A 27,906-nucleotide genomic window follows, 5' to 3' on the forward strand; every position below is an offset into this window, starting at 1 on the left:
TGCATCGTCACAAACTCACAGGATTCCTGCTGCTTCACCTCAGACATTATTAGAAAGAACCAAGGAAAGGGAGGGAATACTTTGTTTACCTGGCATTTATTCACACAGGTTATCAAATGTTTCAATTATTTTCATTTACTTAGATTGATGCTGCTGGTCAAATGAAACTGTTTCTGTTGGACTGAGCTCTAATATTTCAGTTCAGATTCATTTTAAATATCAATCTGATTCCTGATGTTTCTACATCTGTTCATCTTTACAGGTTAATAAAGTTTGTGGTTTTATCAATGATGTTTATTGATCATTTATGATCAGAAGGTCAGAGATGTGGATGAACATCATTATTTAGTGAATTAAGCCTCAGTCTGTCTTGGACATAAAGACATTTTATCAGATTTTATATCTGATTATTTGGTGGATTTTAAGACATTTAATGATCCTAATATCAGAGTTTTATCAGCCTTTATTCTCCAATCTGACCTTTGACCTTCTCTCTGCAGGTGTGGTTGGTGTCTGTGAAATGAAGGCTGTGATTGGTTGAATGTGATGGTGGGAGGAGGAACTGCTTGTGCTTTTATAATACAGAGAAACTTTAACTAGGCCATGGTTTCTTACTTTAATCGTTGTATTCTGCATTCAGGATTCTGTAGAAAACCACAGAGCTCCTTCACTCCAGAATCTGTCAGGTTGTTCCAGCTCAGGGCCAGTTCAGTCAGATGGGAGGGGTTAAAGGTCAGAGCTGAGGCCAGAGAAGAACAGCTGATCTCTGACAAACTGCAGCCCCTCAACCTGAATAAAGAATAAAAGATGTGAGCTGAAGCCAACAGGATGCAGGTTAAATCTGAAATATCAACAAATTAATAATAAAATGTAGAAAATTAATTTCACTGAATGTAAAAGTGAAACATGACTGATGTTTAATATTTGATCCAGTAAAAACTGGTTTATAGAGTCCAAACCAGCAGAACCAGAACATGTTATTATGACGTGTTGTTAGAATATTTCAGTGGTTCTGGTCGGGAATTAAAATGGACCTTCAGAACCAAGTGTGACATTAGAGATGTTAATGAAAGCTGCAGTGATTTAATGGCAGCAGCTCATTTCCACAGTGACCTTTGACCTTCTATTGACTGGAACTGAGTGATTTATCTGGAGGACCAACAGCTGCAATAATTACACTTCACTCATTCATAAACACATGAACACATGAGTGGAAACTGAACTGACTGATTTATCTGCAGGATCAATAAATTCCTGCTTCAAACCAAATGTTGACTTTTGTCTAAGTTTGAATTTGATCAATTTATTGTTATTTTCATCTATTTCCATTTGCTTGATTCTGACTGACTGTATGATTATCTTCATATTTTGATCCAGGGCTGTTGTATTGATGATTATCTCCTATTGATGGTTTATTGGTTGATTATTGGATCATGTGACTGCTGCTCCATGTCTTCTTTGGTCCTGTTTAAAGTTGTCTAGAAATAAAGCTGCTCTGCTATCCGCTGTCCCACCGTGCGTCCATCCAGCTCCTCCTGTCAACGTCACAACTTCCTGCTGCATCGTCACAAACTCACAGATTCCTGCTGCTTCACCTCAGACATTATTAGAAAGAACCAAGGAAAGGGAGGGAATACTTTGTTTACCTGGCATTTATTCACACAGGTTATCAAATGTTTCAAATATTTTCATTTACTTAGATTGATGCTGCTGGTCAAAATGAAACTGTTTCTGTTGGACTGAGCTCTAATATTTCAGTTCACATTCATTTTAAATATCAATCTGATTCCTGATGTTTCTGCATCTGTTCATCTTTACAGGTTAATAAAGTTTGTGGTTTTATCAATGATGGTTTATTGATCATTTATGATCAGAAGGTCAGAGCTGTGGATGAACATCATTATTTAGTGAATTAAGCCTCAGTCTGTCTTGGACATAAAGACATTTTATCAGATTTTATATCTGATTATTTGGTGGATATTAAGACATTTAATGATCCTAATATCAGAGTTTTATCAGCCTTTATTCTCCAATCCGACCTTTGACCTTCTCTCTGCAGGTGTGGTTGTGTCTGTGAAATGAAGGCTGTGATTGGTTGAATGTGATGGTGGGAGGAGGAACTGCTTTGCTTTTATAATACAGAGAAACTTTAACTAGGCCATGGTTTCTTACTCTAATCGTTGTATTCTGCATTCAGGATTCTGTAGAAAACCACAGAGCTCCTTCACTCCAGAATCTGTCAGGATGTTGCAGCCCAGGTCCAGTTGAGTCAGATGGGACGGGTTGGACTTCAGAGCAGAGACCAGATAAGAACAGCTGATCTCTGACAAACTGCAGCTGATCAATCTAAATAAAGAATAAAAGATGTGAGCTGAAGCCAACAGGATGCAGGTTAAAACTGAAATATCAACAAATTAATAATAAAATGTAGAAAATTAATTTCACTGAATGTAAAAGTGAAACATGATGAACTGATGTTTAATATTTGATCCAGTAAAACTGGTTTATAGAGTCCAAACCAGCAGAACCAGAACATGTTATTATGACGTGTTGTTAGAATATTTCAGTGGTTCTGGTCGGGAATTAAAATGGACTTTCAGAACCAAAGTGTGACATTAGAGATGTTAATGAAAGCTGCAGTGATTTAATGGCAGCAGCTCATTTCCACAGTGACCTTTGACCTTCTATTGACTGGAACTGAGTGATTTATCTGGAGGACCAACAGCTGCAATAATTACACTTCACTCATTCATAAACACATGAACACATGAGTGGAAACTGAACTGATTGATTTATCTGCAGGATCAAAATTCCTGCTTCAAACCAAATGTTGACTTTTGTCTAAGTTTGAATTTGATCAATTTATTGTTATTTTCATCTATTTCCATTTGCTTGATTCTGACTGACTGTATGATTATCTTCATATTTTGATCCAGGGCTGTTGTATTGATGATTATCTCCTATTGATGGTTTATTGGTTGATTATTGGATCATGTGACTGCTGCTCCATGTCTTCTTTGGTCCTGTTTAAAGTTGTCTAGAAATAAAGCTGCTCTGCTATCCGCTGTCCCACCGTGCGTCATCCAGCTCCTCCTGTCAACGTCACAACTTCCTGCTGCATCGTCACAAACTCACAGGATTCCTGCTGCTTCACCTCAGACATTATTAGAAAGAACCAAGGAAAGGGAGGGAATACTTTGTTTACCTGGCATTTATTCACACAGGTTATCAAATGTTTCAATATTATTTTCATTTACTTAGATTGATGCTGCTGGTCAAAATGAAACTGTTTCTGTTGGACTGAGCTCTAATATTTCAGTTCACATTCATTTTAAATATCAATCTGATTCCTGATGTTTCTACATCTGTTCATCTTTACAGGTTAATAAAGTTTGTGGTTTTATCAATGATGGTTTATTGATCATTTATGATCAGAAGGTCAGAGATGTGGATGAACATCATTATTTAGTGAATTAAGCCTCAGTCTGTCTTGGACATAAAGACATTTTATCAGATTTTATACATGATTATTTGGTGGATATTAAGACATTTAATGATCCTAATATCAGAGTTTTATCAGCCTTTATTCTCCAATCTGACCTTTGACCTTCTTTCTGCAGGTGTGGTTGGTGTCTGTGAAATGAAGGCTGTGATTGGTTGAATGTGATGGTGGGAGGAGGAACTGCTTGTGCTTTTATAATACAGAGAAACTTTAACTAGGCCATGGTTTCTTACTCTAATCGTTGTATTCTGCATTCAGGATTCTGTAGAAAACCACAGAGCTCCTTCACTCCAGAATCTTTCAGGTTGTTGTTCCAGCTCAGGCCCAGTTCAGTCAGATGGGAGGGGTTAAAGGTCAGAGCTGAGACCAGAGAAGAATAGCTGATCTCTGACAAACTGCAGTTCCACAACCTGAATAAAGAATAAAAGATGTGAGCTGAACCAACAGGATGCAGGTTAAAACTGAAATATCAACAAATTAATAATAAAATGTAGAAAATTAATTTCACTGAATGTAAAAGTGAAACATGATGAACTGATGTTTAATATTTGATCCAGTAAAACTGGTTTATAGAGTCCAAACCAGCAGAACCAGAACATGTTATTATGACGTGTTGTTAGAATATTTCAGTGGTTCTGGTCGGGAATTAAAATGGACTTTCTGAACCAAAGTGTGACATTAGAGCTGTTAATGAATGCTGCAGTGATTTAATGGCAGCAGCTCATTTCCACAGTGACCTTTGACCTTCTATTGACTGGAACTGAGTGATTTATCTGGAGGACCAACAGCTGCAATAATTACACTTCACTCATTCATAAACACATGAACACATGAGAGGAAACTGAACTGATTGATTTATCTGGAGGATCAATAAATTCCTGCTTCAAACCAAATGTTGACTTTTGTCTAAGTTTGAATTTGATCAATTTATTGTTATTTTCATCTATTTCCATTTGCTTGATTCTGACTGACTGTATGATTATCTTCATATTTTGATCCAGGGCTGTTGTATTGATGATTATCTCCTATTGATGGTTTATTGGTTGATTATTGGATCATGTGACTGCTGCTCCATGTCTTCTTTGGTCCTGTTTAAAGTTGTCTAGAAATAAAGCTGCTCTGCTATCCGCTGTCCCACCGTGCGTCCATCCAGCTCCTCCTGTCAACGTCACAACTTCCTGCTGCATCGTCACAAACTCACAGGATTCCTGCTGCTTCACCTCAGACATTATTAGAAAGAACCAAGGAAAGGGAGGGAATACTTGTTTACCTGGCATTTATTCACACAGGTTATCAAATGTTTCAATATTTTTTCATTTACTTAGATTGATGCTGCTGGTCAAAATGAAACTGTTTCTGTTGGACTGAGCTCTAATATTTCAGTTCAGATTCATTTTAAATATCAATCTGATTCCTGATATTTCTGCATCTGTTCATCTTTACAGGTTAATAAAGTTTGTGGTTTTATCAATGATGTTTATTGATCATTTATGATCAGAAGGTCAGAGATGTGGATGAACATCATTATTTAGTGAATTAAGCCTCAGTCTGTCTTGGACATAAAGACATTTTATCAGATTTTATATCTGATTATTTGGTGGATATTAAGACATTTAATGATCCTAATATCAGAGTTTTATCAGCCTTTATTCTCCAATCCGACCTTTGACCTTCTCTCTGCAGGTGTGGTTGGTGTCTGTGAAATGAAGGCTGTGATTGGTTGAATGTGATGGTGGGAGGAGGAACTGCTTGTGCTTTTATAATACAGAGAAACTTTAACTAGGCCATGGTTTCTTACTCTAATCGTTGTATTCTGCATTCAGGATTCTGTAGAAAACCACAGAGCTCCTTCACTCCAGAATCTTTCAGGTTTTTGTTCCAGCTCAGGGCCAGTTCAGTCAGATGGGAGGGGTTAAAGGTCAGAGCTGAGGCCAGAGAAGAACAGCTGATCTCTGACAAACTGCAGTCCCTCAACCTGAATAAAGAATAAAAGATGTGAGCTGAAGCCAACAGGATGCAGGTTAAAACTGAAATATCAACAAATTAATAATAAAATGTAGAAAATTAATTTCACTGAATGTAAAAGTGAGACATGATGAACTGATGTTTAATATTTGATCCAGTAAAACTGGTTTATAGAGTCCAAACCAGCAGAACCAGAACATGTTATTATGACGTGTTGTTAGAATATTTCAGTGGTTCTGGTCGGGAATTAAAATGGACCTTCAGAACCAAAGTGTGACATTAGAGATGTTAATGAAAGCTGCAGTGATTTAATGGCAGCAGCTCATTTCCACAGTGACCTTTGACCTTCTATTGACTGGAACTGAGTGATTTATCTGGAGGACCAACAGCTGCAATAATTACACTTCACTCATTCATAAACACATGAACACATGAGTGGAAACTGAACTGATTGATTTATCTGCAGGATCAATAACTTCCTGCTTCAAACCAAATGTTGACTTTTGTCTAAGTTTGAATTTGATCAATTTATTGTTATTTTCATCTATTTCCATTTGCTTGATTCTGACTGACTGTATGATTATCTTCATATTTTGATCCAGGGCTGTTGTATTGATGATTATCTCCTATTGATGGTTTATTGGTTGATTATTGGATCATGTGACTGCTGCTCCATGTCTTCTTTGGTCCTGTTTAAAGTTGTCTAGAAATAAAGCTGCTCTGCTATCCGCTGTCCCACCGTGCGTCCATCCAGCTCCTCCTGTCAACGTCACAACTTCCTGCTGCATCGTCACAAACTCACAGGATTCCTGCTGCTTCACCTCAGACATTATTAGAAAGAACCAAGGAAAGGGAGGGAATACTTTGTTTACCTGGCATTTATTCACACAGGTTATCAAATGTTTCAATATTATTTTCATTTACTTAGATTGATGCTGCTGGTCAAAATGAAACTGTTTCTGTTGGACTGAGCTCTAATATTTCAGTTCAGATTCATTTTAAATATCAATCTGATTCCTGATGTTTCTACATCTGTTCATCTTTACAGGTTAATAAAGTTTGTGGTTTTATCAATGATGTTTATTGATCATTTATGATCAGAAGGTCAGAGCTGTGGATGAACATCATTATTTAGTGAATTAAGCCTCAGTCTGTCTTGGACATAAAGACATTTTATCAGATTTTATATCTGATTATTCTGTGGATATTAAGACATTTAATGATCCTAATATCAGAGTTTTATCAGCCTTTATTCTCCAATCTGACCTTTGACCTTCTCTCTGCAGGTATGGTTGGTGTCTGTGAAATGAAGGCTGTGATTGGTTGAATGTGATGGTGGGAGGAGGAACTGCTTGTGCTTTTATAATACAGAGAAACTTTAACTAGGCCATGGTTTCTTACATTAATCGTTGTATTCTGCATTCAGGATTCTGTAGAAAACCACAGAGCTCCTTCACTCCAGAATCTGTCAAGTTCATGTTTCCACTCAGGTCCAGTTGAATCAGATGGGAGGGGTTAAAGGTCAGAGCTGAGGCCAGAGAAGAACAGCTGATCTTTGACAAGCTGCAGCTGATCAACCTGAATAAAGAATAAAAGATGTGAGCTGAAGCCAACAGGATGCAGGTTAAAACTGAAATATCAACAAATTAATAATAAAATGTAGAAAATTAATTTCACTGAATGTAAAAGTGAAACATGATGAACTGATGTTTAATATTTGATCCAGTAAAACTGGTTTATAGAGTCCAAACCAGCAGAACCAGAACATGTTATTATGACGTGTTGTTAGAATATTTCAGTGGTTTGGTCGGTCGGTAATTAAAATGGACTTTCAGAACCAAAGTGTGACATTAGAGATGTTAATGAATGCTGCAGTGATTTAATGGCAGCAGCTCATTTCCACAGTGACCTTTGACCTTCTATTGACTGGAACTGAGTGATTTATCTGGAGGACCAACAGCTGCAATAATTACACTTCACTCATTCATAAACACATGAACACATGAGTGGAAACTGAACTGACTGATTTATCTGGAGGATCAATAAATTCCTGCTTCAAACCAAATGTTGACTTTTGTCTAAGTTTGAATTTGATCAATTTATTGTTATTTTTCATCTATTTCCATTTGCTTGATTCTGACTGACTGTATGATTATCTTCATATTTTGATCCAGGGCTGTTGTATTGATGATTATCTCCTATTGATGGCTTATTGGTAGATTATTGGATCATGTGACTGCTGCTCCATGTCTTCTTTGGTCCTGTTTAAAGTTGTCTAGAAATAAAGCTGCTCTGCTATCCGCTGTCCCACCGTGCGTCCATCCAGCTCCTCCTGTCAACGTCACAACTTCCTGCTGCATCGTCACAAACTCACAGGATTCCTGCTGCTTCACCTCAGACATTATTAGAAAGAACCAAGGAAAGGGAGGGAATACTTTGTTTACCTGGCATTATTCACACAGGTTATCAAATGTTTCAATATTATTTTCATTTACTTAGATTGATGCTGTGGTCAAAATGAAACTGTTTCTGTTGGACTGAGCTCTAATATTTCAGTTCAGATTCATTTTAAATATCAATCTGATTCCTGATGTTTCTACATCTGTTCATCTTTACAGGTTAATAAAGTTTGTGGTTTTATCAATGATGGTTTATTGATCATTGATGATCAGAAGGTCAGAGATGTGGATGAACATCATTATTTAGTGAATTAAGCCTCAGTCTGTCTTGGACATAAAGACATTTTATCAGATTTTATATCTGATTATTTGGTGGATATTAAGACATTTAATGATCCTAATATCAGAGTTTTATCAGCCTTTATTCTCCAATCCGACCTTTGACCTTCTCTCTGCAGGTATGGTTGGTGTCTGTGAAATGAAGGCTGTGATTGGTTGAATGTGATGGTGGGAGGAGGAACTGCTTGTGCTTTTATAATACAGAGAAACTTTAACTAGGCCATGGTTTCTTACTCTAATCGTTGTATTCTGCATTCAGGATTCTGTAGAAAACCACAGAGCTCCTTCACTCCAGAATCTTTCAGGTTGATGCTCAGGTCCAGTTGAGTCAGATGGGACGGGTTGGACTTCAGAGCTGACATCAGAGAAGAACAGCTGATCTCTGACAACCTGCAGCTGTACAACCTGAATAAATAATAAAAGATGTGAGCTGAATCCAACAGGATGCAGGTTAAATCTGAAATATGAACAAATTAATAATCAAAATGTAGAGAATTAATTTAACTGAATGTATAAATCCCAGAAACATGATGAACTGATGTTTAATATTTAATCCAGTAAAACTGGTTTATAGAGTCCAAACCAGCAGAACCAGAACATGTTATTATGACGTGTTGTTAGAATATTTCAGTGGTTCTGGTCGGGAATTAAAATGGACTTAAGATTTTAAAATAGTTTCATATCAGAGTCTAAGTGAAGGTTGGTTGATCTCAGGTATCAGGAGGAAACCTTTGACTCTGTTGAGCCACCAGGTGGCGCCGCTCTGCTGGTGATCAGGTTCTCAGTTCTTTGTTCTACCAAAGTATTTACTGAACTGTGGGTCAGGAAATACTTTAGAAACCGATTCTGGTTCGGTCTGGACCAGGGATCTTTAACTCCAGGCCTCGATGGCCGGCGTCCTGCGACCTTCAACACCTGAGTCCCATCATGAGGTCATCAGCAGGACTCTGGAGAACCGGACTGCGTCCTGAGGGACAATTCATCATTTCATTCAGGTTTGAAGCAGAAACATCTAAAGGTTAAAGGTCACCAAACATGGAGGCCTGGATTTGAAGAGTCCTGGTCTAGAAGCTGCTATGCTGCCTCCTGTCTACCTGCATGTTGCCATGACAACGGCTCAACCAATCACCAACAAGCAGATGTTGTCCATCTACCTGGTGACATCCCAGCAGAGACAGAGGACAGCTGGAGACCAGATGTTTGCTGCAGTGACGACACAGAGACGTCTTTTACTATTGATCACATCTGATCAATACTGATCACATCTGATCAATACTGATCACATCTGATCAATACTGATCACATCTGATCAATACTGATCACATCTGATCAATACTGATCACATCTGATCAATTCTGATCAATACTGATCACATCTGATCAATACTGATCCATTCTGATCACATCTGATCCATTCTGATCCATTCTGATCACATCTGATCAATACTGGTCACATCTGATCAATACTGATCAATACTGATCACATCTGATCAATTCTGATCAATACTGATCACATCTGATCATCAGGAACATGATGGATGAATCTGAATCAGCTCTAGTTTCTGATCAGTGACCTGATGAAGCGTCTCTGAGCTCAGAGAGTCGAGGCTCCAACTGACTGTCAGCTGCCAGACTGGAGAGACGGTTCTGCTCTGACCCGGTCCAACAGAACCACAGCTTCAGGACAAAGCTGAGCTGGAGGAACCGGCTGCTGCTGCTGACAGTTTTTATTCATATTATAGTTTCTTTTATTACAAACAGAACTTCTCTGGTTCTGGTTTTACTCTGAAGGAACATTTTATTATTAATGTGAAGAAGAAATTAGAAATAAATCAATTTGATCATTTTAATCTTTCTCAGAACAAACTGAAACATCTCCATCATTAATTATCATCATTTGACTTTTGAACTTATTTTTGTTCATCAGTTAAAAACATTTATAGTGAAAAATAAAGATTAATATTCTCAAAGTCAGAAAAAAAAATAATTTATTTATAAAGCAAAAGATTTTAGAAATTATATTCTGACATTTTGAGAGCAGATTGTTTTTAAAGAAAACAGAATAAATGTGAAGATAAATAAATATTAAAGTATCAATGAAAGATTTTATAGGATAAATAGAGAAAACAAACCTCAGATTCTTCACTTTACTGACTGAACTCTGCAGGATCTCAAACACATTATTCAGTCCAGATTCTGTTCTGGTTCCATCTATATTGATCTGATTTATTTCCAGTTCAGTCAGATGTTGGTTGGACTTCAGAGCTGAAGCCACAGCTTCACATTCAGCCTCTCCGAGTTTACAGCCACCAAGTCTGTGATTAGAGAAGAAATAAAGTCAGTTCTAATGAAACCAGATCATCTATTTAAACACATTTAATAACATTGATATCATCTGATGAACATCTGGTCTTCACATCCATCTACTGAGTTTGATCATTTCATAACTAACATCCTGGTTCTGGTTCTGTTCCTGAGGAAACCAGGAGCTTCAGCTGCAGCCAGATGCTGAAGGAAAGTTGAGTTTCCTCCACAGACTGCCCCCCACCACCCGACTATAGATATGAAATATCCATCATGATGGTCATGAATGGACCCAGCAGCTCTGCTAAAAGCATCCTGATGCTTCCAGCAGAGCTGTCCTCCTGTCTCCCATCAGATGATCCTCTGTGGCTCCACACATCAAGCAGCATCTTTCCTGGTGAAGCACTGAAGGTTTTCCCAGTAACTGGAAGAGGCTGAAATGTCTAAAGCAGTGGAGATCAATACGTCGGTTGTGATGGATTGTGGGAAGGTTTAGAGTCGATCTCAGCAGGAGGAAACAAACTGAACACGACCAGGAGGCTGAAAGCAGCAAGTCCTGATCTGATGCTCTTATCCACATATTCACTCAGATCCAAAAGCTTTGTCATTTTATTAAAGGATTAAAACAATAAAAATCAACAAAGTGTGATCAAATGAAAGACTCAGCAAACTAATAATATCTGTAACTATTGTTTCAACAAGGTGTTGCACAATTCAGAGCGTTTTGGTTCCACTACCAACAAAAAGTGAGTCAAAGATGGACTGACTAGCAGAGCAGGAGTTAAATCATCAAGCAGCTCTGTGTTCAGAGAGATGATCAATAATCACAAAATAAACATCAGGACTGAAAACCCAACATCATGATGGACTCAATGGTTTGTTTTAATGTAATCTCTGCTCCGCTTGCGCAGCTCAGGTGGTTGCCCCGGCAACGCGTGTGTTGGAGAGAGAGTAAAGGAGAGGTTTAGAGTCGATCACCTGTTCAGGTTATTTTACCTTCGTTTGTCTTTGCTGTGGTTCATCAGAGCTGCTGGAGTTTCTGAACGTTCAATAAACGACAAACTTGGACTAATGAACTCGATCAGTGGAGAGAATACGTCACTCACCACAAACAGGACAAATATATTTCACTATTTAGCAAAGAAATGGTTCCTATGGCCACAATTATATACAATTAAATTAACTGTCCAATATAAATAAATGAGTTTTGTTCTCTGGCATCTTGCTTTGAGCTCAGAGTCTCAGAGGTTTTTCCTCTTTCAAACATGCTGTTTATTTTTGTCTCTTATTGAGTGGAAATATTGATGATGATGAGACTTTCTCCAAATGATAATCATTCTCAACCTTCATGAGGAGCTGACATTCACATTGACACTGACATAAAATCCAGTCCAACATCTGGTTTGAGGAACCAGATGTTGGAGGAAAATGATCCCAACTTCAGAAGATGAGCTTTTAACTCTTTGGTTCCTCCTGTCAGTCTGCAACGTCTCATATTGAGGTCGACCCAAAGTTCAGATCTACCATCACTGACTGACACCTGCTGGTCTCAGGTTTACAACCAGCTTCTGACTGAGAAACCAGTAACCTGCTCCCAGTGTCAGAATCTCACTGAGGAAGAAACTGCATCAGCTTTTCTACCAAACATGGAAGCAGAGCTTTGGAGGATCTGACAGAAGTCACTTTGGAGTGACGGCCGTTTCTATGCTACAGTTAGCAGCAGCGACAGAAACCTGAACAATGGAGGGAGGAGGGAGATGCATTTTATTGCTGGAGAAACAAGAATTTCAGGATTTGACAGGCTTAGTGACAGGTCTATCACTGAGACATGATCACTTTCTGATCACTTGTTACTTCAATATTCATGTCTGCTGTGGATCCAAACCACCAGCCAAAGAGTTTCTGAACTTTGAACTTGTTGCCCCTTTTAGCCTGAAGCGATGGAAGCCGATGGCACAACCCTGGTTAAACGAACAAACAGTGAACTCTGACTAGAGAGCAGATGCACAGAGTGGAGGAAACATCGTCTACATGTTTCTTTGCAAATACTTAGAGAGGGACTTGCAAAGTAGCAGAGAGCTGTGAAAGCTGCAGAATCTCGTTTCTTTAAACTTTCACAAACCACACATGATTTTTATCACCTCGAAATCTCTTATGCCTTCATCCAATCTCTCTGAAGACTTCCTGATATTTTTCAGAAAACTAATTTTCTGACCTTAGATTTTATCCTGTTTCTAGTGGATCCAACATCTTGTTGTGAAAGTTTAGAGTCCCTGAATGAGTCAACAATATGAAGTCAAAGTGGAAATAGTTAAAACGTTAACTCTACAGTTAACGTTTTAACTATTTCAGTAATCTAACCAAGTTACTTTTTACAGTAACTCTGCCATCTGGACTGATCTGGACTCACCGAGCCTTTCTGCAGTTCCTCACAACTGGAACCAATCTCAGTCGTCCCGATTCTGATGTGTTGTACTTCTCCAGGTCCAACTCATCCAGAACCTCTGACATCTGCAGCATGAAGGCCAGAGCTGAACACTGGATCTCTGACAGTTTCTTCCCTGATTCCAGGAACTCTTGGATCTCCTGAAAAACTGAGAGATCCTTCATCTCCACCAGACAGTGGAAGATGTTGATGCTTCTGTCAGGAGAGATTCTATCAGTGTTCATCTCCTTCAGGTTGTTGATGATTCTCTGGATGGTTTCTGGACTGGTCTCTGTCTGACCCAGAAGGCCTCCTAACAGTCTCTGGTTGGACTCCAGAATGAGTCCATGAAGGAAACGAACAAACAGGTCCAGGTGGCCATTTTTACTTTGGTAGGATTTCTCTAGGACTTTTTTAATGAAATCCTCCAGAGATGTTTTACTGTATTTTCCTCCAGGAACCTCTTCACTACCTCTGAGTTGCTGCTGGTGAAACAGTGGAACATGTAGACTGCAGCCAGAAACTCCTGAATGCTCAGAACAAAGCAGTAGGGTTTCTGGAAGATCAGATTCTCTCTTTTGAAGATCTCTGTACAAACTCCTGAGTACACTGAGGCCTCTGTGACATCCAGACCACACTGCTCCAGGTCTTCTTGGTAGAACATGATGTTTCCTTTCTCCAGATGTTCAAACGCCAGCCTCCCCAGCTTCAGAAGAACTTCCCTGTCAGCCTCCATCAGCTCCTGTGGACTTGTCTCATGTCCTCCATGGTACTTGTTGTTCTTCCTCTTTGTCTGGACCAGCAGGAAGTGTGAGTACATGTCAGTCATGGTCTTGGGCAGCTCTCCTCTCTGCTCTGAGGTCACCATGTTCTCCAGAACTGTAGCAGTGATCCAGCAGAAGACTGGGATTCCACACATGATGTGGAGGCTCCTGGAGGTCTTGATGTGGGAGATGATTCTGCTGGACAGCTCTTCATCACTGAACCTCTTCCTGAAGTACTCCTCCTTCTGGGTGTCGCTGAAGCCTCGTACCTCTGTCGCCCTGGTAACACATGAAGGAGGGATCCGATTGGCCGCTGCAGGTCTGGAAGTTATCCAGATGAGAGCCGAGGGAAGCAGGTTCCCTTGATGAGGTTTGTCAGCAGAACGTTGACTGATGATTTCTGTGTGACGTCAGAAACCAGCTGACTGCTGCTGAAGTCCAGTGAAAGTCTGCTTTCATCCAGGCCATCAAAGATGAAGAGGAGTTTGCAGCCAGCAGCTGCTCTGCTGGGAGCTTCTGGAGTGTTGGATGGAAAACATGGAGCAGGGAGAGAAGACTGTGCTGCTGATCTCTGATCAAGTTCAGCTCCCTGAACGAAAGCAGAACCACCACACTGATCTTGGTTCTCCAAGCCCCTCTGCCCAGTCCAGAGTGAACTTCTGCACTGAGAAGGTTTTTCCAACACCAGCGACGCCGTTGGTCAGAACCACTCTGATGGCTCCATGTTGGTCAGGGAAGGTTTTAAAGATGTCATGGCACCTGATTGGAGAGTCATGGAGGTTCTGGATCTTGGCAGCTCTCTCCAGCTGCTTCACCTCATGCTGGTATTAACCTCTTCACTTTGTCCCTCTGTGATGTAGAGATCAGTGTAGATCCTGTTGAGGAGGGTTCTACTTCCTGTTTCATCACTTCCTTCAGCCACACATTCACATCTCTGCCTCAGACTGATCTTATGTTCCTGAAGAACCTGCTGCAGAACAACATCTGCTGAAATAAAGAAGAAACAACTGAAGAAAAAAAACCATCTGAAACAGAATTTGGTCCATCATCACAAACAGAATATTGTTCTATAATCAAACATCACATTTCAGCCTCTGTTGTGACCAGAGTCTGTTCTATGTAAGTATTTAATTCACAAATCAGATCAGATGAGTAAATCGGCCTGTCACAATACCAAATTTTGCGGAGCGATTGTCTCAAAAATTATTGCGATAATGATATTGTTTGAATACCTTTTTACACTGATTTAATGGAAATTATGTAATAATGGATGCCAAACATAGATACACTTTACTTTCAAAAGAACACTTAACACTGGAACTGATCTAACAAAAATAAAATGGATTCTCAGTCTTTATCAACAAAAAATGTACTTGGATAAAAACTCAACAATATCAAGCCAAAGTGAAATAAATACTGCAGTCAACCAAAATTGTGCAGATTATGAAGTCTGTATGCTATATCTCCTGGTAAACCCGGTAACTTTTCAGCTGTTCTTCGTTAACGTGACATAAATATAATGATTTTCATTCAGTCAGACTGACACCAGCCACATGCATTGCAGTGAAGCATTCATTAATGCCTGGTTTTAAAATGAGTTAACTGGACTTGTAGCCATTATTTGCACCATGTAACAATCATTATACTGCTTGGTTCCTAGAGATGAGCAGGTATCACCACAAGGGGGCGCCTATTCCCTTTTTCCTTTGTGTACTATTGTGCAGAGTGAGAACTCTTGTAGAGGAGATGATCTGTGATGATGAGGAGCAGTCCATTGTATGAGACTCTAATCTTAGTACCATGGAGATCTGGCTTTAAATGGACGAAGAAATAAAGTGAAATGTGGAAAACCTCAACATTGCATCCTGCTGTTTTGGGTTAGAGTGGCTAACAGCCATTGCTAACTCCTTGTCCAACCTCTCTCCTCACCATCACAACCACAGATCGATCCGTTATACCTCGTGTTTCTGTCGGCTAACGTTTGGGCTCTCAGGTTCTGGAAATGGGCCGACAGCTTTAAGATGGTTAGTTTGCGCTGGGCATTAAGGAAATGAGGAAGGAGGGTCAGTGGAGAGCACCTAGCCTTTTTCATTCATCAACAGAAAGAGAAAAGGCCAGAAGAAACGATATAGCCGATAAATGAAATGAGGTCGATAGCTTTAATTTATCGTGCGATTAATTGATTGATTGTTTATCGCGACAGGCTTATGAGTAAACACTGACAGAATCACATCATTAAACGCTTTGAGCAAACATAAACTCTTCTGCATCGTGTCTCCATGTCTCATTTTACAGTTTCTATCTGAACTTCTCCACAAATAGAAACTTCAGAAGATTGAAAAGAAGGAAAATGTTTTCCACTGGGATTTTCCAGCCTTAATGAAGGAAATTAGAGAAAAAGCTCTAATCTGTCAGAGAAACAGCAGATTGTATCTGGCAGGGTTCACATTTAAAATGCTATTTCTCTGTCAAAGACGACTGGATTTTTAAAGAACAATAGTAGTTTGAAAATGACATGGGACTGATTTCATCCTTTAGAAGAAAACAATAGATTATTAGAATTATTACAGGGTTTCTTCAGTGTATTATAGGCCTGGCAGGTTAAGCATTGGGCTTTTTACCTTTAATAAAATAACAAATATGGAGAAACATATAAACTGTAATCTGTGCTATATTATCAGAGTAAATAAAGGTTTCTGACTCAAACTTTCTCTCTCTGTAACATCAGCTGTTGCTTTTTCCATCTTCGTGTCTCCAGGCACTGCAGGAACCAAACATGTGATACATTTCCTCTTTGGTCACTAGATGGCGCTGTAGGCCATGAATCTGAGTCAGGGGGCAACAGGTAGCAGGCAGGTGTTGAACTCAGAAGAGCATCCAAGTTTATTGAGTGCAGTGAAATCACTGTTGTTGTTTCCTTTGGAGTTACTGATTCTGTTTCTATTCATCTAGTCAGAACTGAATAATGTGGTGAATTTGTATCTAAAGATCCCTGGGACTGACTTTTACACTCATAATACAAAGTTATTCTCCCAGCATGTCACTAGTGCAGTACTAGGCTGCCTAGTTCATACATCAACATCAGATTTAATCAGATGTTCAGTTTTAATGCAATCAGCACAAAGAGCTGAGAACAGAGTCACTTTAAAGCAAAACCATTTACACCAGCTGGAAATACAGACATTTAGTTGGCAGGAAGATTTATAAAACCTTGAATTTCCAAATCCCAACTAAAGACGTTGAATTGGTTCAACAGACGACAGAAGGAAGCTCTGATTGGAGGAGTTCAGTCTCACCTGGAGCACAGCTGCTCTGATTGGCTGTCAGCAGTCCAGCTGCTGTTCTGGGTCTTTTTCCACACTGGGGGCAGGAGGAGGGTCCAGATGGAGCAGACTGGTCCCAGTAGGACCTGATGCAGTGTCTGCAGAACCAGTGTCCACAGCTGGTAGAGACCGGATCCATCAGAACCTCCTGACACAAAGCACAGCAGGACGGCTGCTCTTCCTCACCAACGCTGCTCCTCTTCCTCCTTCTGTGAAGACATTTCTTCATCACTGCAATAGTTCACTAACAGCAGGCTGGAGCTGTCCTGGTACCAGAAGCCGAGTCAGAACAGAACCTCAGAACATTGATGATCTCTGGTTTGAAGTATTTCATGATATTTGCTGTTATGATTGATCTTTCTTTGGTTGTATTGATCCATCTGAAATCTTTATTTATTCTGAGTCAGAGCAGAAACTGTTTCCATCAGAGGCTCCAAAATCTGATTCTAATCTAGATTCCAGAGTAGAAACATGGATCATTCTTTAATGGTGGAAACCAGTAAACTGGATTCAGATCCAGTTTGCATTCATCTAAGAACTTTAGAAAGAGCCTTGTGCTGCGACAGAGCATCATTTGGACATGATAGCAGTGATAACAACAACTTATTGAAATCTGTCTTAGTTTTTTCTTACTCTGACTTCATGATGATTCTTTGGACTTTGGTTCTGTTTTCACTTTGTAGTTTTATTGTCCTGATTCATTGTTTAGTTGTAGTTTAGTTACAGTCCATCTTTATTGAGTCCAGTTCCTGTTTGATTTAGATGGTCGGGTTCCTTTAATGCACTTGGTTCTGATTTCCATCTGTATGCTGGATAAATAAATACATATTCCATATGTATTTATATTAATTTAAATTAATATGCATTTATAATAATTTTCATTAATATGCATTTATACTAATTTACATTAATATTTATACCAATTTAAATTAATATGCATTTATACTAATTTACATTAATATGCATTTATACTAATTTACATTAATATTTATACCAATTTACATTAATATGTATTTGTATTAATTTACACCGGTGCTTCTCAAATAGTGGGGCGGGCCCCCTTTGGGGGGCGCGGTGCGATACCTGGGGGGGCGCGTGTGATCCTGGGGAACAGGCTTTTTTTTTGGCCGAACTAGTATAAAGTGTAATTGCGCACAGTAGGCGGCAGTGGCGCTCTCATTGTTACTTCTGTCACGTTTGCGACAGTGCAACATTTTACGACTTACAAGACAACAGGTTTGCCTTGGTTAGCAGTGTTAAGTCAACAAAAAGCTCCGACTGCGTTCTGTCTCTGGCCTCCGTTATTCAACAACCCCCAACATGAAAAAGTTTTTAACAGGGATGAAAAGAAAAGCGGAGAGAGACAAAGATAATGAGACAACAGAAAGTCAACCGAAAGCTAAGAAGAGGAAATACGACGAAGCGTATTTAGCGCTTGGCTTCACTGTGACTACAGTTGGAGAAGAGGAAAGACCGGTGTGTTTGCTGTGTCTAAAAATGCTCGCAGCGGACAGCATGAAGCCAAATAAATTAGCGCGTCACTTAAATACGTTACATCCCAATCACGCCGATAAGCGGCTAGAGTTTTTTCAGCGAAAAAAATGTTAATAAGGAAAAAATGTTATGCAGAGATGGATAGTCACGGTGGGGAATGGGGGGCGCGAATAGTTTTCTTCTTGCTAATTGAGAAGCACTGATTTACACCAATATGTATTTATACTAATTTACATTAATATGTATTTATACTAATTTATATTAATATGTATTTATTTATGGTGACAGTCGGACCAGCAGCTGCTTTATTTCCTGTAAATTGGGATTCATAAAGGAAAGCTGTGCAGGTTTGGTTTATCCACATTGTTTTGTAGCTGAACTTTTCTAAATTTGTCCATGTTAGTGTGAAAACTGCTCACTCTTTTACACATGAGGCTCCAGACCTCAGTGGAACATGGAAGCTGCTAGAGATTCATAAAGACGCAAAGGAAACTATTTAGTTTTTCCTCCACAGTTTGTTCTGTTCTCTCAAAGCCCAGTTTAGATCTCAACTGACAAAAGAACTAAAATGAATAAAAATGATGTTTTGGTCTCCAGGAATCAGTTTCTAAGCTGAAATCAAACTTTAAATCCTGGTTGGTCTCTGCAGAGTCACATGAACCAGTTAGAAACTGGTTTCTTACTTTGGGTCTGATGGTTCTGGTTCATCACTGAAGTATGGAGGTTGACCTTTGGACCGGTCACTCCTCATAGAAGGACAGTCGGATCCTGGAGGTTCTGGTCGGTTCTCCTTTAGGTCTTCCATCTTCTGGACCTCAGTAAGTCTGAAAGAGAAACCAGTACCAGTCAGATCCCAGTGACCCAGTCAGCAGAAAGTTGATTCCCATCATGTGTTCAGAGGATCAGAGGAACCTGATTCCAGCAGGTAACATCTGGGTCTGAATTGTTCTCTCCTTCACTTCTTCATGACCTTCTGATGTCTGCTGGCTGATCCAAGAACCTTCTGGAGAACTTCTGACTTTATGAAGAACATTTCAGATCTGAGTCTGAAACCTAAACTGGAATCATGTTCCAGGTCTGCAGAAACATCCAGAGTGAGGTCAGATGAAGTGAATGAAGGAGTGAACATTTCCTATGAAGTGGTGATGTGTTGGTCCTGAACAGATGGGCTCAGTTAAAGCAGCGGTTCTGAACCCTTTGGGGTTCTGAACCCTTTGGGCTCCAGACCTCCTTCAGATGGGCTGCCAGTCCTCCTGTTGAGAGGCAGGAATATGTGGAAGGAATATTTTCCAGACGGACCAACAATCAGAGACTTCAGGATCAGGTGATCCATGGATCTCATGAGGAGAGATCTGATCTGATCCTCTCAGCTTTCAGCAGATCTGATCAGTTTTCCAGCAGCTTAGAGAGACAAAGAGTTTCTCACTGCTGCAAGAGAAACAAGACGTCCAACTGGAAAAGAAAGAACAGAGAGGAGGAAGAGAGGGAAATCTGTTGAGTTTAAATCTGGTTTGACTCCACAGATCAGAGAAACTTCAGTTTCTGATGAACCTCAGACTGATGAGGAAGGACTGATGAGTCACATTTTATGATTTCCATAATCAGAGAAACCAGGTTAACATGATGGAGTATTATGGACACACTGAGAAAAGAAAACATGAAAATACTGAAATAAAATCTGAATATTACAACTTTATTCTGCTAATATTATACATTTATTCTGAAAAATATTAATATTTTTATCTTATTATCTCCTAATAATCTGTTTACAGATGGTTTTATTCTGGTTTTTCTACTAAGATACATAAAAACAAAACTCTCATGTCTTAAAACAAGTTATTTCTGTCCTCCGTCTCAAAATGGAGCCTGATCTGCAGAACAAAGTTAGTTTCATTTTCTATTTACAGTCACATGACTTGTTTGTTTTATCACTAAAATCCTCATTTGATTTGTGGAATAAATATTTACAGTTTATACTTCAGATGGATGTTTTAGACTTAAAGAAAATAAAGTTAAAAAACTTTCAGTATTTCTACTGTAACAGGTTCTGGAGTCAGAAGAGGTCAACTACATTTCCCATGAGCCTCTACTGGCAGAACAAACCTGTTGATCAACTTTGAGCTCATAATGTCTGACAGGCGTCAAAACATAAAGACGTTTGTTTCCAGAGTTAGTGACGAACTTTCTATTCAGAGCTTTAAACGACAGCAATAAAATATGTGACATTAAACCACTTTGACACAAACAGATTCATTTAAACACAGGAAGTTGCTGCTCACATGTTTCAATCTGGGACTGAAAGGTTCGGTCTGTTCTCTCTCCTCTGACCCGGAAAAGCCTGAAAACGGGTCAGAACCAGTTTGATATAAAGTGTGTACTCACTGGATCTGCTGCTGAGACGTCTGCGCCACAAAATGGAGATGCTGCAGGTGTTCTGCTTGATACAGGTGAGGAGGAGGAGCTCACCTTGTGATGTCTACACTGTAAAAAATATGTACAATTTAAAGTCACTTGTCTTAAATTCAAACAGTTACAAACTGAAACATCCAAAACATTATAATACAGTAGAAAATACATGGAGTAAAAAAATGAGGGCTGACTTCTTGGCAAAAAGGATAAGGATCCCAAAGCCTTCTGGAAAGAAGTTAAAACCATCAATAACAGTAAATCATCTCTCCCTTGCTCTGTCGATGGCGTTTCTGGTACAAATATGATTGTAGATTTTTGGCAACATCACTACAACAAGCTATTTACCTGTGTACAGAGTGAACCCTACCGAGTTGACAAGGTTAATACTGTAGAAACTATCAAACCTCACGAGGTTTATCAAGCAATTAAAGATCAGTCTGTACATAAATCCATAGGAAAGGATCTTATTTCAGCTGAACATCTCAAATTAGCAAGTTCTAGCATGTTCTTCACTGGTTTCATAATGCATGGCTTTATTCCTGATTCCTTGATGAATGTTCTTCTACTACCTGTGATTAAAAACAAAGCTGGTAGAATTGGCAGCTCTGATAACTATAGACCTTTAGCCATTGCTATTACACTGTCTAAAGTCTTTGAACAAATTCTTTTGCCTAAATTTGACAAGATAGTTATGTCAATAATCAATTTGTCCAAACATGGCACTGATATGTGTATATATGGCCTAAAAGAATCACTGAATAATTATACCAGCAAAAACTCCACAGTTTTTTTTTTTGTGTTTTCTATTTACAGTCACATGACTTGTTTGTTTTCATCACTAAAATCCTCATTTGATTTGTGGAATAAATATTTACAGATTATAGTTCAGATGGATGTTTTAGGCTTAAAGAAAATAAAGTTAAAAAACTTTCAGTATTTCTACTGTAACAGGTTCTGGAGTCAGAAGAGGTCAACTACATTTCCCATGAGCCTCTACTGGCAGAACAAACCTGTTGATCAACTTTGAGCTCATAATGTCTGACAGGCGTCAAAACATAAAGACGTTTGTTTCCAGAGTTAGTGACGAACTTTTTATTCAGAGCTTTAAACGACAGCAATAAAATATGTGACATTAAACCACTTTGACACAAACAGATTCATTTAAACACAGGAAGTTGCTGCTCAACTTCCTGTTTCAACTTCCGAACCTTTCAGTCAATCTGGGACTGAAAGGTTCGGTCTGTTCTCTCTCCTCTGACCCGGAAAAGCCTGAAAACGGGTCAGAACCAGTTTGATATAAAGTGTGTACTCACTGGATCTGCTGCTCAGACGTCTGCGCCACAAAATGGAGATGCTGCAGGTGTTCTGCTTGATACAGGTGAGGAGGAGGAGCTCACCTTGTGATGTCTACACTGTAAAAAATATGTACAATTTAAAGTCACTCGTCTTAAATTCAAACAGTTACAAACTGAAACATCCAAAACATTATAATACAGTAGAAAATACATGGAGTAAAAAAATGAGGGCTGACTTCTTGGCAAAAAGGATAAGGATCCCAAAGCCTTCTGGAAAGAAGTTAAAACCATCAATAACAGTAAATCATCTCTCCCTTGCTCTGTCGATGGCGTTTCTGGTACAAATATGATTGTAGATTTTTGGCAACATCACTACAACAAGCTATTTACCTGTGTACAGAGTGAACCCTACCGAGTTGACAAGGTTAATACTGTAGAAACTATCAAAACTCACGAGGTTTATCAAGCAATTAAAGATCAGTCTGTACATAAATCCATAGGAAAGGATCTTATTTCAGCTGAACATCTCAAATTAGCAAGTTCTAGCATGTTCTTCACTGGTTTCATAATGCATGGCTTTATTCCTGATTCCTTGATGAATGTTCTTCTACTACCTGTGATTAAAAACAAAGCTGGTAGAATTGGCAGCTCTGATAACTATAGACCTTTAGCCATTGCTATTACACTGTCTAAAGTCTTTGAACAAATTCTTTTGCCTAAATTTGACAAGATAGTTATGTCTACTGATAATCAATTTGTCCAAACATGGCACTGATATGTGTATATATGGCCTAAAAGAATCACTGAATAATTATACCAGCAAAAACTCCACAGTTTTTTTTTTTGTGTTTTCTATTTACAGTCACATGACTTGTTTGTTTTCATCACTAAAATCCTCATTTGATTTGTGGAATAAATATTTACAGATTATAGTTCAGATGGATGTTTTAGGCTTAAAGAAAATAAAGTTAAAAAACTTTCAGTATTTCTACTGTAACAGGTTCTGGAGTCAGAAGAGGTCAACTACATTTCCCATGAGCCTCTACTGGCAGAACAAACCTGTTGATCAACTTTGAGCTCATAATGTCTGACAGGCGTCAAAACATAAAGACGTTTGTTTCCAGAGTTAGTGACGAACTTTCTATTCAGAGCTTTAAACGACAGCAATAAAATATGTGACATTAAACCACTTTGACACAAACAGATTCATTTAAACACAGGAAGTTGCTGCTCAACTTCCTGTGTTTCAACTTCCGAACCTTTCAGTCAAACTGTGACTGAAAGGTTCGGTCTGTTCTCTCTCCTCTGACCCGGAAAAGCCTGAAAACGGGTCAGAACCAGTTTGATATAAAGTGTGTACTCACTGGATCTGCTGCTGAGACGTCTGCGCCACAAAATGGAGATGCTGCAGGTGTTCTGCTTGATACAGGTGAGGAGGAGGAGCTCACCTTGTGATGTCTACACTGTAAAAAATATGTACAATTTAAAGTCACTCGTCTTAAATTCAAACAGTTACAAACTGAAACATCCAAAACATTATAATACTGTAGAAAATACATGGAGTAAAAAAATGAGGGCTGACTTCTTGGCAAAAAGGATAAGGATCCCAAAGCCTTCTGGAAAGAAGTTAAAACCATCAATAACAGTAAATCATCTCTCCCTTGCTCTGTCGATGGCGTTTCTGGTACAAATATGATTGTAGATTTTTGGCAACATCACTACAACAAGCTATTTACCTGTGTACAGAGTGAACCCTACCGAGTTGACAAGGTTAGTACTGTAGAAACTATCAAAACTCACAAGGTTTATCAAGCAATTAAAGATCAGTCTGTACATAAATCCATAGGAAAGGATCTTATTTCAGCTGAACATCTCAAATTAGCCAGTTCTAGCAAGTTCTTCACTGGTTTCATAATGCATGGCTTTATTCCTGATTCCTTGATGAATGTTCTTCTACTACCTGTGATTAAAAACAAAGCTGGTAGAATTGGCAGCTCTGATAACTATAGACCTATAGCCATTGCTATTACACTGTCTAAAGTCTTTGAACAAATTCTTTTGCCTAAATTTGAAAAGATAGTTATGTCTACTGATAATCAATTTGTCCAAAACATGGCACTGATATGTGTATATGGCCTAAAAGAATTACTGAATAATTATACCAGCAAAAACTCCACAGTTTTTGTTGTTGTGTTTTTTAGACGCTGAAGGCTTTTGATCGTGTAAATCACAGAAAATTATTTTTAAAATTGTGCCAAGCTGCTGTGCCCAAATATATAGTAAGATGTCTGACATATTGGTATCCCAATCAAACTATGCAGGTCAAATGGGACGACTGAATATCTACATCCTTTTGTGTCAGCAATGGAGTCAGACAAGGTATTACTTTATCACCATGTTATTTAATTTTTATATGATTGATCTCTCTAAGCAGTTTAACCTGTGTAGAACTGGCTGCATGGTTGGCGATACCATTATTAATCATTTAATGTATGCTGATGATATAGTGATTTTTAGTCCAAGCTCAGCTGGTCTGCAGAAGCTGCTTAATGTCTGTTCAGCATATGATGTTAAATTGAATCCATCAAAAAGCATCATCTTGATCTGTTGGAGGACAAATATAGCAAAATTCAAGCTGTCTGGGACTTTATCGAATGTATCTAATGAAGTAAAATATCTTGGTCATGTGTTGACAGACACTTTGTCTGATGATGCAGATATTTACCGACAGGTTTGAATGTTAAGTGTTCAGGCAAATATCCTGGTCCGTAAGTTTGGCTTCTGTACTGATGAAGTGAAACTGCATTTGTTTCGATCATATTGTACATCATTGTATTCAGCACATTTGTGGTACAATTTTTAAAATAAGCCAGTCTTCAAAGATTGAAGGAGGCTTTTAATGATGCTTTAAGACTTTTGTTAAATAAGCCCAGATGGACCAGTGCCAGTGAACTGTTTGCATCGGTTCGCATTAACACTTTGATGACTGTTTTAAGGAAGTTTATGTATAAATGTATTTGTCGTGTAAACGAGTCTAATAATAGAATTATTCTATTGTTGACGAATGTTAAATATAGTGCCGTAAAATACTCATCTGTACTCTGGAGACATTGCTATGATTGCCTCCTGATGGGTCAGTTGCCATTTTTTAATGCACTTTTTATTCTTTTATCGTTTTTGTTTTCTTTTGGACTTTGAGTTTGTGTAATAAAATCTATCAAACATGGAATTACCATAACTCTAGAAGCATAAATTTCATGCACCGTCGTTTGCAGGACCGGCCCAAGCCTCCATGGGCCCTAAGCCAAATGTGGTTTTGGGGCCCTCTAGTTCTGCTAACAATGTGGACCGGCTGCAATCAGCAGTCCGATCAGCAGATCATTCACACACCTGCTATAAACTTATTGCATCTCTGGCAGCGCTGTTTACATTAATACATGTATAATAGGAAACATTTATTGGCCAACTGATTTTCAACCAGTTGATTTCTGGGCATCGATTTTCTTAATTTTAGGGCATCGTGATCTGCTGATACTTCCATGTGAAGCCCATCTTATCCCCGGATCTTCTCTTCGTCAGCAAAGGTTTATAAATCATCTCTGTTCTCTTCTGCTCTGCAGTGACTGACAGACGACCCACCAGGTTTACAGTTAACAATATTCACCCCACTGTTGCCAACTCAGTGACCTTCTTGCTATTTTGTCACATTTCAGACAAAATAAAATTAATATCAGCCAAAATCAAAATCTGCAGGTCAGGCTTTTTAAAAATCGGTAATCAGGGATCGGCCAGAAAACTGCAATCGGTGCAGCAATACATACATATTCATGACTTTCTCTCATTAATTTATCGTAAGCTACTCCAACAGCTAAAAATGTAATTTATACCAGATGAGACTTTCTGCCCTGAGAATGTGGATCGGTACCGATACCGGGTCGATTCTGAGCCTTCAAATGATTTTAACTGAAGTTTCTCATAACTTAGAAGTTGAAGTGAAAATAATGTTTGTTTTTTAGCCACAAAATGATTTTGCTGAGCAGCAAACAACAATCAACTGCAGCATGTAGCAGCCATGTAGCAAGACATCACAACATTTAGCTAGACAATGTCAGACATTGACAAGTTTTAATTATTGATATCAAACCTTATCAAACTGTGTTTTGAAGCCAAAATACCTCAGAAATATTCAGAGCCACCAGGAGAATCAACTCATTAAAGTTTAAACTAAGATTCACACAAAGATGCAGCTTAAATGTTTGGCTCTTGAATTAGACCGGTCCGGGTCGCCATCAAGCTAATGTTCTATTAGCAGCTTCGCTAATCTTTACCAAAGCTCATTAAAACAAACTTTATCTTGGATTCTTTCTACTTTCCTCTTTCTTTTCTCCTTCCCTGGAGAATAAGTCCTTTTTTGAGACACTTTGGACGTTTGGATGCTAATTGCTAATTGCTAATTGCACAGCAGCTCATGTTACCAATAAAGCCTGCGGTACCCACTGCGGCCACCAGGGGGCCCCAAGTTTACAGTCAATGCAGTTTCTATTATTTGTCATGTAAACTCAGAGTCTCCAGTTTTAACTGAAGTTCGAACTTTAACAACCTGATAAGAAAAGCAGATTTTTAACCCACAGGGGTCAGAGGTCATGGTCGCCTCTCAGCCAATAAAACCACCGTTTGAGATGTGATGTCAGAACAAAGACGGCTCTTGTTTCCATGTTTGGATTGAAATGATTTTTCCAGATTAGAGCAGAAGAATAAAACCTCTTCATGACGTTCTGATGTTCAGGAACCAGAAAACCCTGGAAAAACCTGGAAAAACCTGGAAACTTTACAACTCCAGCAGAGCCGCTTTCTACAACCAACACAGATACCAGATCACCATGACGATCAGCTCACCGATACCAGCTAACGGATCAGAACCACAGGCCCCGCCCCCAAAACACCAGCTGATTCATCCAATCATCCTTCAAACCTGCTGGAAGCTCCGCCCCCTTTCAGGTTCATCATCTCTCCATGTAAGAACATGGAAACTGTTGAGTTCTGGTTCTGCAAACTGTGAGGGAGAAGAACTCTGAACACTGAGGGTCTCCATGGACCAAACCGGACCAGCAGCTGAGAAACGGGTTTCAGCTTCTTCAGCTCTCAGTTCATTTCATGCTGACGGTTTTCCAGATGAGGTTTCTTAAAAGGCCTCAGATCCTCTGCAGCTCCATCCTGCCGTCATTTACCAACCAAACATCCAGATGTCTGAACGTCTCAGCTGGAGTCTGAGATCCATCCCGACCTGGAGGCAGCGCTCCACAAGGTTCTGAACCCGGAGCTGGATCTCAGCAGACAGCTCCACTTTGGTCTGAACACCAACAGAACCACATCATCTGGTTCCAGGTTCCCTTCTAGATCCGGTCCAGAAAGAAAAGCAACAGAATCAGGAGCAAGAAGCGCCTGATGGAGCACAAGCTGCACAGGAGGAAAACTCAGCTTGGTGTTGCTGATGTTTCAGGATCTGAAGGGAACAAAGAGACCAAACCAGAGAAAACGACCTGAAGGTTTTCATGGAAACGGGAACTAACCAGGATGCAGAACCGCTTGAATCATTCTGTGATGAACTGAACTGGCAGAACCTGAGTCCGATGAGGCGGTTCTGATCCATGATGAGACTCAGGTCATTGTTCAGCTGCAGCAGGTGAA

General features: G+C 39.2%; 1 pseudogene; it reads right to left on the reverse strand.

Annotated features, from left to right (window-relative positions):
• Positions 1 to 202: 202 nt before the first annotated feature.
• LOC129378925 (NACHT, LRR and PYD domains-containing protein 12-like) lies at positions 203 to 23,675 on the reverse strand (annotated as a pseudogene).
• Positions 23,676 to 27,906: the final 4,231 nt, after the last annotated feature.

Source organism: Poeciliopsis prolifica, unplaced genomic scaffold (genome assembly GCF_027474105.1).
Source record: "Poeciliopsis prolifica strain line A6 unplaced genomic scaffold, Auburn_PproV2 SCAFFOLD054, whole genome shotgun sequence".
Taxonomy (NCBI): domain Eukaryota; kingdom Metazoa; phylum Chordata; class Actinopteri; order Cyprinodontiformes; family Poeciliidae; genus Poeciliopsis; species Poeciliopsis prolifica.